General features: G+C 34.3%; 1 long non-coding RNA gene across 1 annotated transcript; it reads left to right on the forward strand.

The window, feature by feature from the left end:
- Positions 1 to 7,352: 7,352 nt before the first annotated feature.
- Positions 7,353 to 8,588, forward strand: LOC127865005 (uncharacterized). The gene is made up of 3 exons (XR_008042446.1): positions 7,353 to 7,701; positions 7,862 to 8,036; positions 8,425 to 8,588. It is a non-coding gene; the product is annotated as an uncharacterized LOC127865005 (long non-coding RNA).
- The last annotated feature ends 4,178 nt before the right edge of the window (positions 8,589 to 12,766 follow it).

A 12,766-nucleotide genomic window follows, 5' to 3' on the forward strand; every position in this document is an offset into this window, starting at 1 on the left:
TCTGGGACCACACTTTACACACATGCATTTAGTCCCTGTACATACTACACAGGCTAATCTGGGACCACACTTTACACACATGCATTTAGTCCCTGTACAGACTACACAGGCTAATCTGGGATCACTTTACACACATGCATTTAGTCCCTGTACAGACAACACATGCTAATCTGGGACCACACTTTACACACATGCATTTAGTCCCTGTACAGACTACACAGGCTAATCTGGGACCACACTTTACACACATGCATTAAGTCCCTGTACAGACTACACAGGCTAATCTGGGACCACACTTTACGCACATGCATTTAGTCCCTGTGCAGACTACACAGGCTAATCTGGGACCACACTTTACACACATGCATTTAGTCCCTGTACAGACTACACAGGCTAATCTGGGACCACACTTTACGCACATGTATTTAGTCCCTGTGCAGACTACACAGGCTAATCTGGGACCACATTTTACGCACATGCATTTAGTCCCTGTACAGACTACACAGGCTAATATGGGACCACACTTTACGCACATGCATTTAGTCCCTGTACAGACTACACAGGCTAATCTGGGACCACACTTTACACACATGCATTTAGTCCCTGTACAGACTACACAGGCTAATCTGAGACCACACTTTACACACATGCATTTAGTCCCTGTACAGACTACACGGGCTATCTGGGACCACACTTTATGCACATGCATTTAATCCCTGTGCAGACTACACAGGCTAATCTGGGACCACACTTTACACACATGTATTTAGTCCCATTATCCCAGAGGGAGGCACATATGTTTCTTGAAAAAACACTCAACAACAGACTGTAAGCAGACTTAAGTTTGTGGAATGAGGCCGGAGTCCTTCTAATAGGGAAAATTCTTGGTGTTTTGACCACAAATTGGGACATTGATGTTGTTGTTTTTTTGCTTAAAAATACTATATAATTGAGAATAAGCGTTTTCAAAATTGTATTTACATGAAATAAGGTTCAAGTAATAGAGCTCGGTAGGGAGATTAACTTGATATTGTGATACATTTATTTTTCGTTATCTTCAATTGGACATTTGAGGCAGTTGTTTGGGAAAAATCCATTGTTTTAGGATTGTAAATGGGGTCGATTTCAGACCACAAATTCGACAAATAACAGCAACACTATATACATACTAAAAACTTAACATCTCCTTGCAAACAGGCTCTATACAACCAAGGCATTCCAAGCTTAATTAAATATCTCACAATTTTTTAAAAACTCAAGGTCTGCATGGGAATGACATAAATTCTAGAGGTGTTGTGTTAATGAGGTTTCTTATGAATAAGTTGGGAAGCATCAAGCTGAAAAAGTTTTTTAGTTATTGATCCTCAAGTCAATGAAGTCGTGCTGTAAACACGATACATAAAAGAAAAGACGCAATTTTAACTTCTATGATATCATATCTCATATTCATGTTCATGATTCATATTTAGCATTTTTAATACAGATGTAACACTGTAAATCCATTCTTATGCGTTCGATGCTAATTTTTGTTGATTTTAAGGTTTTACCGATCTACAAATTTATCACAAACACACTGGAAATGAACTGACACAAATTCCTTATTTATTTTTCCAAACTGAGTAATCCACACATTAACTAATTATATGTCCATGAAAAACTTTTGTAATCACCAAAATTTCATGAGGAGGAATATAAATGATTTTGCAATATACAAACAATTTAAGAGGATATTTTACCTTATGTAAATTCATTCTGTTCTTTATCACCTCGTCTTTTTGCATTCTTAATAAACAGGAAATACACAAGTTCCTGGTGTATTTATGGGTCAGTTAAACGGACCCATACCCGAAGCATTTTTATTTGTTTTTAAATAATTAAGTGCCTTATTATAATTACAATGCTTACAACAGGAATTTTTTCAGACGCCCTGGGGCCATTTGGGGGGGGGGGGAGGGCTGCACCCTACATATTTTTTTTTTTTTTAGAGTGAAATGACGTTATGACAGTGCATTATGACTCTTCAAGAAAAAACAGGAATAAAGTCATTAATCAGATTTAACAACAAGAGCTGTCAGAGGACAGTGCGCTCGACTATTCGAGTGCTTGACAGTATAACGTAAGCCATCATGGGGAAATTGTTCATATTCAATAAGTTATTAGACAATATTTCAAAAATAAAAAAAGGAAAACAAAAAATTAATTTTGTTGGGGGGGGGGGGGGTGAGAGGGGGTATAATGTGGGGTGTGGTCATTTATTAGAGGATCTTTCGAAAAAAAAAAAATGAAAAAAAAAATTCTTTTGGGGGGAAGGGGGGTGGGGGGTGAGAGGGGGGTACAATGTGGGGTGGGGTAATTTGAAAGATGATGTTACAAAAAAAAAATTTTGGTGGGGGAGGAGGTTTTTTTTTGTAGGGGGTATAATGTGGGGTGGGGTAATTTATTTGATGATGCTAAAACAACAAAAAAAATTGGGGGGAGGTTTGGGGGGAGGTTGGGGGGGGGTACGGGGGGATGATGAGAGGGTGGTATAATGTGGAGTGGTTGATTGTGGTAATTTATTAGATGATGTTTAAAACAAATAATAAAAAAATGGGGGGAAAGGTTGGGGGGGGGGGGGGGAAGGGATTCTGGGTAGGGGCGTGGGGTATTGTTTGGGTGGAATCCATTGTGGTATTCAGGTAAGTGTTGTTTTGTCAAAGTAATAATAAATGTGATCATAAATAAAGAAGTTATGGCAATTTAAGCAAAATGTTCAATTATCTAAGTGTAAAACGGTGCCATAATTATGTCAAAATGCTTGATACAGTTGTCTGCTCTTGTTTATAGGTTGGGGTGATGTTGGTAAACAAGTATGCAAAATATGAAAGCAATATGTCAAAGGATATAGGAAAATATTTGGGGTAGTACGCAAAGTTTAACAAAGATTTATCAATAATAAGCATATTCTTAGTATAAAAGGGGCAATAATTCTGTCAAAATGCTTGATACAGTTGTATGCTCTTGTTTATAGGTTGGGGTCATGATGGTAAACAAGTATGCAAAATATGAAAGCAATATGTCAAGGGACATTGAAAATATTTGGGGTAGTACGCAAACTTTAACATTTGCTGCATATTCTAAGTGGAAAAGGGGCCATAATTATGACAAAATGCTTGAAAGAGTTGTCTGCTCTTGTTTATAGGTTGGGGTCATGTTGGTAAACAAGTATGCAAAATATGAAAGCAATATGTCAAGGGACATTGAAAATAATTGGGGTAGTACGAAAACTTAAACATTTGCACGCTAACGGAAACAGAAACGGCACGGAAATGGAAACGCCGACGCTGGGGTGAGTAGGATAGCTCCACTATATATATTTCATGTATAATAGTCGAGCTAAAAATTGTTTTAACCCTTTCCCGCATAGATACGCATAATCGCGTCTTGATCGATTCCTTAATACATCCGTATGAAACCATACTTTTTATCTATTACTGCCAACTTACTACTTTTACAGTTGTTACTCATTACCCGATAATTCTGTATAGTCCATTATTAAAAAGACATTCTGATAAATATTTACGATAAAAGTGCTCAAAATTTCCAAGAAACACAAACATTCACCATTTGTTGTCAAATTTTGGCATATATGTTACTGTGTAAAGATGTGATAAAAAACGACCAATCGGGGCGTTTTTTTCCACTAAACATGTGTAAATTGCCTGATGTGATGTTCCCCTTTTTTTTGCATTATAATTATTATATCTCAATCATATTTCAATTAGATCTAACAAAGTATGTACTATCATAAAATGATTTTATTCGTATAATTTGATAAATTAGAAAGAATTATATTAAATTAGTTTTTCCCAAATCAATTGACTTTTCACAGGAAAATATGCCAAACTCAAAATGGCATTTTTTCCCCAAAATGACAAAGAAAAGGTCTGACAAAGGGTCTATGTTACCTTCTGTGTATTCAGGTCATCCTTGTCCACCACATCCTCAGCATCCTTGTCCTGACTCAGCAGCGACTGGAGCAGCAAAATAGCTTGATGTATTTCTTGTATGTATATTTAGGACTCAAACAAATTAATAAAAAATGTAATTAACACACACACGATTATATAAATGTAATGAAAATCAATAACAAATGTTCAACAGCATAAAATATGGCAAATTAATAAATATTACATCAAGTGTTACCTTTCTGTAAACATTGCATTCAATATTAATATATACTCCTCCAAAGATAACTTAAACAATTTCATATTTTATAAAAAAAAGTATTCATCCATATACATTTCTTACATGACATCATGGTGTTTATAGAAATGAAAGTCTAAAAATAGCCTCAGTTGCTACGTACATGTGCATCTATGTACTAATATTACGTCATGTTCAGTTAAAATGCTTTGTTTTTTCATGCAAGAACTTTAGTTTACAAGAACTACATTTTAGGACCATAATGGCACAAACGTTATGACAACATAACATAATATGCATTAGATCTTATGTTCCAACAAAAACCCTCACATTGTATAATCAGATAACTATATGTGTACATAAATTATTTGCATCTTTAACTACACACTACAATGTTGGTATGCTAAACAACACATTGTCATTGAAATACTAATCACTAATAACAACAACTAATACATACATGTACACACTATTTCACTCTGAACACCAGGATGTTGTCGTTCCACCTCTGTCCCACAATGATGGATGATGTGGTGCTGCAGTAGCAGACTGACCATGGCCTCCACACTCCATGCCTCTCAGTAGCCAGAGTAGCCAGCTTACTCTTTCCCTCCCAGCCCACCTGTAGTACAGTGAAGGACATGTGTCCACAGACCAGCACCTGGCCTGCAGGGGTCACATGTAGACCACGTGGCCACCATAGTGCTGGGTCTGTGTATGTAGCCAGGAGTGTGCCATCCCTGGCCAGGGTGAGAAGCTTGTGCTTGAAATAGCTGATGATGTACAGCCTGTCTCCTGTGGGACTCACAGCACACGTGTCTACTGCAAAACAGAGTAACATCAAGATATTGAATTACTGTAAATGTTAAATAATCTTATTAAACATACTGCAGTGATATTGTATTACGCATATGTTGTTATAAATAAGCCTTTACACATCTTAAATGTATGCATAGATTCCAATAAAAAAATAGTTAAGTGTGACAATAAACTTCAGTATCAGTGTTAGTGTGTAGAAGTTTGACATGTTGAAATGTGACTGAAGAAATATTGATGCGTTTTTATCTATTTTCTCACAAAACCAATAACAACCGCATAATGCTAAAATTAATTATTAAAATTATTACCTACCTTTGAACACTTCTTACAATCCAACCACAAGGCACGATTTAAATTTTTTAAGAGTACTTATTTATACAATGTTTTGAAATTTCTCAATTAATTGCATACATACGTTTGAAAACTTCTTAAAATCCAACTATACCTATTTAAAGAGTATCTATTTTATATAATTTTTTATTTGTTTATTTATAAAATATATTGCACTGTACAGTAATCTGACAGCCACACAAAAGCAAACAAGGTCAGAAAGTGTCTCTTTCCCAGGAACTCAGTTTCTATTTATAGACATGCCATGTAGTGACAGTCAAAGTACTTCATTACTCATGTTTATAAATCAATAATTCTGAAAACATGTATTATTTTGGCTACTGTAGCAATAAAATGGCACATATTCATTATTGAACAATTACTTTATATTATATCAGGGAGTTTCTGCTATGTAAAAATTGCCCTAAAAGCCCTTGTCAAAAAAATAACCCACTTTCATACCAAAACACACTTAAACCAACATAAAACTGTGTTTTTTCTGCGTTTTTCTCAGCGGAAGTTGGTTTTTGCTATTAAAAGCGAGTTTTATGTGCGCTAAACTGTGCTTAACTGAGTTTAAAGTTGGTTATTTTAAGAAGATGTGTGTTTAAGCGAGTTTTTTTCTGTAAGGAGTAAGTTTTTTGTGTGTCAAAAGTGAGCCTTTTTATTTATGAGTTGGTTTAAGTGTGTTTAAGTGTGTCTTTTTGTTTTATAAGCGAGTCTTTTACAACAGAAGTTGATCCTTTTTAAACAGAAGTGGGTTTAAGCGAGTTTAAATTGGTCTTTTTGTAAATAATTTGAGAGCTGAAACCAGGCTAAAAAACTCACTTAAACACACTTTTCAATAAGTTGGTCTTTTGTTTATAAATAATACTCATCAATAAAACAATAATTATTCAACTAGGTCTTTGTTTCATGTTTATAGCCATATATAATACAAGTCAATTGTAAAGGGGCTTTTTTACAGCTTGTTTGCCATTGTCCCTATTGTAAATGTGTGTGCTCCCCATAATTTTTTAGTGAATATTGGATGAAAATGGCTCTTTCAGAACATCACAGGTTCACAGATGGACAACAAGTATCACTGCCAAAAACTATAAAAATGATAAAACTTAGTTTTATACCTGAAAATGAAAGAGTTTGTGTTTCGCTTTGATTTTTTTCTATATATTTGTTTTTATTATAAACAATATCTTATGATTGTTTTATGTCTTAAAATTATTTTATTTTTTTTAAATTTTAAAACAATCTTATATGATTGTTTATATTTGTTTAAAACAGTATTTACTTGTTAAATCTGCATATTTAAAAAATTATGGTATTGGAAACATTATTTTGGAAATAATCTATTAGTGTACATAAGTATGCAAATTTTGATATTTTCAGATGATACCATTATATCCATTTTCTTAATTTGCAATAAAATAATAAGATGCCAAACATGACCTGTGTTACATAAACAGTCAACAAAATAACAAGACAATACCTATAAACACCCCTTTTCACACCACTAACAATAAACAGATAACAATCTGTCAGGCATTCAGAGCTAAACATGAGGGTACTGATTATCAGGGGCAGATAAGGCTACTGATAGGGTTTGCCCAGACATAAGGCTGGAATGAGGTATAAGACTTCTGATTGGTTCAATTTTTTGCACAGGAAATTATTTGAAAACAACAACTTTTGAAAAACAAGCTGGTTTCAGCAATTGAATTGAGCTAAATTAAATTAACATTAAGACTTATAATTGTTCTGTAAAATGTATTGAAAAACTGTCAGCATGAAGTATTGTGTGATGAAAACAATGTGTATTTTACTACAATTAGGAAATCAACAATAAGTTTGTTGGAAAAGAAGTTCAACTGTTTTTTTTTGGAATACTGAAGAACAGTTTTAACAGGTTTGTATTGTCATTTCTTCATCCTTTTTTTATTAAGTTTACTGCATTAATTATGATCATTATTATATTTATGTATTGTCACTGGGAAATGTAAATTGATAAGTTAATGTATTGCAACTTAAAGGAAAAACATCACAATTTGAAGCAAAAATAGATGAACATACACATGACAAAGTGTAAATGTTGTGTACAGTGAATTATTGTGGTTGTGTTTTATGATTATTGTCATCTTTATTGTTATTTATAGCTATTTCTGGTTATTACTGAACAGATTTCTTTCCCTCATATTTTAATTTTGAAGGTTAAACTCTTGCCCCAAGAGCAAAATGGGTAATCATACTACCTGATGTATGGACTTTTACACCAGGCTTTTACCCTGCACGAGCTGGCCAACTTGAGGGGAACTGAAGTGGGCAAACCTCGCCCTCACAGTCCTTGAACAAGAAAGCTGGATTTGTTGAGAGGTAAAACTATACAGGTTATTGCATTTTAAAAGCGTCACAATTCTGACCAATGTGACAAATATTTTTAGAGTTTGAAATGTGATGAAAGTAAATTACAAGCTTTGGAAAATTACCAATTTTTAATATTTTGTCAAAACTCCTTTTCTTTTTTTGGTTCCAGAGTATCATTTAAGCTGAAATCCAGCATGAAACCAGGGAGGTGATGGCCATCGCACATGCCATGTGCCGACTATTCACTTTCCACCAGCTTGTGACTTGCTCCATGAAGGGAGCAACAACTACAACTGGGTCACCAAGACCAAGCCTCCCCGCTGCTGAGAGAAATGCAATCATTGGTATTTTCTTCATCATAAAAATTTGAAGTACCAGTTATCCATATAGAAATTCAATACACATTCTACAAATATTTTTCAGATCACTTACTGTTTACAGTCGCATAAATGATCATTATATTACATCATTTGTGAAAAGGGGGAGTTTTTGTAATCCAAGTGACAGTTAACAATAGTTTTTTTTTTATTCATGAAGACAGGGATTGAAAAACTTTGTCCGTGTCTCTAGTCACTGTCTCCAGGACAATCAGTAATAAACTCATTTGTGTTGACTTCCTTAATATGCAAATATTTAACCTCTTTTTCTGGCTAGAGTGTTTTCTATTTAAGAACAGATTTTGTTGTTTTTTTTGCATGTTTTTAAAATGAATAGTCTATTATATTTTTTCAGATGTCATAGCCAAAACCTTTGACAAGCCTCTGGTTGATGTTGAAGAAAAGATGAGAGGTTGTTTAAGGCATCTGCGGCTGATGCACAAGAAGACTTAAGTCTTTGTAAATAAAATGTGCTGTTAAAATGATTATTTAACCATTGTTTTCACTTTGTTATATAGATTTGCACCTGTTTCAACAACATTAACTTATTTTTATGCTCCCGGTAGGATCTCATATAGCAGTTGAACTGTCCGTCTGTCTGTCTATCCGTCCGAAAACTTTAGCATTGGTCATAACTTTTGCAATATTGAAGAAAGCAACTTGATATTTAGCATGCATGTGTATCTCATTGAGCTGCACATTTTGAGTGGTTCAAGGTCACGGTCATCCTTCAAGGTCAGAGGTCAAAATCCAATGGAAGTAATAAGCAAAGAGAGATAATTTCTATACCTGCCAAATGATAAATAGAAATTTTATTTCAAAGCGGCGCAGTAGGGGGCATTGTGTTTCTGACAAACACATCTCTTGTTTGTATTTATTCCATACAATCTTACTTTTTTCAGTTCTTTCTTTGTGTTCAATGTTATGTTATAACACTATTATATTTTATTATAACAATGCCATGTCTGTCAAAATAGTTTTATCATGCTGTGTATATGGATATATATGTAAAGTTTTATGTTTTATCCTTTAAAAAAGTAATTAGAATTTAATTTATGATATTTTTGTTCTTATCATAAAAAAGTTTTTCAGTTTTCAAGTGGGTGAAAAGTGGGTTTTTACTGAGCATTTAACAGGTTTTAAAGCTAGTTTTAACTGCGTTTAATCTGTGAAAAGCACACATTTAGTTCACTTAATGCTCAAATAAAAACCCACTTTTAACTCACTGAAGAACAGGAAAAACCGACTTGATGTGTAGAAGCGGGTGTAAAAGCCAACATAAAGAAGGAAAACACACTAACTTTTAACCAACTTAAGTTGGTAAAACTCGGTTTTAAAGCATGTTTTAACTGCGTTTAATCTGAGTGAAGCACACATTTAGCTCACTTAACACTCAAACAAAAACCCACTTTTAATTCGCTTAAGAACAGGAAAAACCGACTTGATATGAAGAAGCGGGTTTAAAAGCCAACAAAAAGAATGAAAACACAATCACTTTAACCAACTTAAGTTGGTATAAGACGGTTTTAAAGTAAGTTTAAACTGCGCTTAATTTGTGAAAAGCACACATTTAGCTCACATAACCCTAAAACAAAACCCCACTTTTAACTCGCTTTAGAACAGGAAAAACCAACTTGATGTGTAGAAGCGGGTTTAAAAGCCAACAAAGAGAAGGAAAACACACTCACTTTTAACCCACTTAAGTTGGTTTAAGTTAGTTTTAGTTGGTTTAAGTTGGTATAAGAAGGTATAAGCGTGTTGGTATATGTAAGTGAAATCCAGGTTTTACCTACAAAAAACCAAGTCGGTAAGCAAAAAGTGTGTTTAAAAGACACGCTTTAACCCGGTGCCAATACCGCAGGGTTTAACACGGTTTTAACACGGATTAAAACCGGGTTTTGCCCACTTTTTTGACAAGGGAGGTACCCGATTCCAAACCAATATTGAAAAAAAAAAATCCCAATTTCCATTGTTGTCTTTTTTTGTGTTTTTTTTTAAAGAAAGAAGTGTCTTATGCTTATTATATATGGATTTTATTCTATAATAACCTTACAAAGTATATAACTATAAATTATATGATTTTTTCCAAACTGGCAAGGTAAAGGCCTGATGTGGGACAATTTGGCATATTGGCAAGCATGTTACGCTGCACAAAATGCCTAGAAATCATGCCACGAAAACCGCATGGATTAGAGCTATAAGCAGGCAAGATGCGACGCCAAACGGGAAGATATCATTAGTGTATCGATATCTTATATGTCGATGTACATAAATATCGTATTTTTAGGAGTATTACACCATGTAGATGGCAAGCAGTATTATTATAAACATTTTATTTAGTATTAATCGGTAAAAAAAAGAATTTGATTTAATATGGCCTAATTTTTTTATTTTTTTCTGTATTTATTTAAACCCTTGTGCGTATATTGATGTTGCAGATACACCAGGGTATGCTCTAATCATTGGTGGATAGAAATGGTCCAAACTCCATGAACAGGAACAAGGTGCCAACAAAATACCACGGGCAAAAGATCCTTTCTATCTAGAAAGTAAAGACATGTTAATCTCTAATAAAGGTGATGAATTGCCGTTTCAGCCTATTAAATTATTTATACATCTCATGCTGTTCATAGTATGTGAATATAATATAAACGAGGGCTGTTTGGAAAAAAATGCATGCCCCCCATATGGACTGTCAATAATAGTGGCAGCCATTGTGTGAATACGTTTTTTGTCAATGTGACCTTGACCTTTGACGTAGTGACCTGAAAATTAATAGGGGTCATCTGCCAGTCATTATCAATGTACCTATGAAGTGTAATGATCCTACGCGTAAGTGTTCTTGAGTTATCATCCGGAAACCATTTTACTATTTCAAGTCACTGTGACCTTGACCTTTGATCTAGTGAGCTGAAAATCAATAGATTTTATCTGCCGGTCATTATCATTGTACCTGTGAAGATTCATGATCCTAGGCATAAGCATTCTTGAGTTATCATCCTGACACTATTTTACTGTTTCGAGTCACTGCACTGTGACCTTAACCTTTGACCCAGTGACTTGAAAATCAATACGAGTCATCTGCCAGTTATGATCAATGTACCTATGAAGTTTCATGATCCTAGGCCTAAGCATTCTTGAGTTATCATCCGGAAACCATTTTACTATTTCGAGTAACTGTGACCTTGACCTTTGACCTTGTGACCTGAAAATCAATAGGGGTCATCTGCCAGTCATGATCGATGTGCCTGTGAAGTTTCATGATTCTAGGCATAAGCATTCTTGAGTTATCATCCGGAAACCATTTTACTATTTCAAGTCACTGTGACCTTGACCTTTGACCCAGTGACCTGAAAATCAATACGGGTCATCTGCCAGTTATGATCAATGTACCTATGAAGTTTCATGATCCTAGGCCTAAGCATTCTTGAGTTATCATCCGGAAACCATTTTACTATTTCGAGTAACTGTGACCTTGACCTTTGACCTAGTGACCTGAAAATCAATAGTGGTCATCTGCCAGTCATGATCAATGTACCTATGAAGTTTCATGATCCTAGGCCTAAGCGTTCTTGAGTTATCATCCGGAAACCATCTGGTGGACAGACCGACAGACCAACATGTGCAAAACAATATACCCCCTCTTCTTCGAAAGGGGGGCAAAATAATATATGCAATCAAAATTAATTAATTATAGACCACGCATTTTTACTAAAACTTTTCATTACAAAATAGTGCAAAAAACAACAACAGTTAAAACATGTATGTTATATGACACTCAGATCATGCATATTCATACATGTATGTAGCAATATTATTCAATAACATTTGAAAACATCAAACCTTTATTACTAGCTTATCACTTAGGCACTTGGTTATTTGAATTTGAGTATGAAATACCTCCATTGAATATAAATTGTATTGTTATTTGCATTTAATCAGTATATTTGTTTGTTGTTGTATTTATATAAAAGAAACATGCATTTATATGTTGCTATTACTTTTTTATAGGTGTTTGAAAGTGCTTATCAGTCATGATGACTCTTCAAGTCCATCGAGTTAGAGTAATTCCAGGGATCAGATTGAATGATTTCATGGGTAATGATATCAATATATATCGTCTCCAAAAATGGCTATTTATTCTTCATAGGGTTTGGCATTTATGTATATATTTATGTAGATATAATTTTAACTCAACAGTAACATGCCTCTAGTTCAAAGATTCTTAAGATTAACAACCACTTTTTAAATATGGACGTGAATTGTTTTTGTGAAAACAAAACATAACATACTTGATGTGGTAGGACTAGGAAATTAATATTAACTTTATTGAAAACCATTCAAATAAACATAAAGATTAATGTATGTATAATAATAAACTTATTCATTTTAGCTAGACGGCATCCAAAGACTTAGGCTTATCGAGATATTCTCAAGTCTGTTTTCTGGGAAGAACCTGTACATAGTGTTTTTGTAAAGATCATGAGAACCCTCCCCAAGTAGGGATCAAACGTGTGGCCTCCCAATTGCTAGGCAGGCACCATATCTACAATGCCACAACAAGATTATTAAACGATACAATATATAAATAAATAAATAAATAAATATATATAAGATTTATGTATTTCATTTATGCCAGGTCACATGCTGATGACACCAGTGTCGGTGATCATGCAGCTCTGGAAGTGGCGGTGGGC

The sequence above is a fragment of the Dreissena polymorpha genome, chromosome 1 (genome assembly GCF_020536995.1).
Source record: "Dreissena polymorpha isolate Duluth1 chromosome 1, UMN_Dpol_1.0, whole genome shotgun sequence".
Classification (NCBI taxonomy): Eukaryota; Metazoa; Mollusca; class Bivalvia; order Myida; family Dreissenidae; genus Dreissena; species Dreissena polymorpha.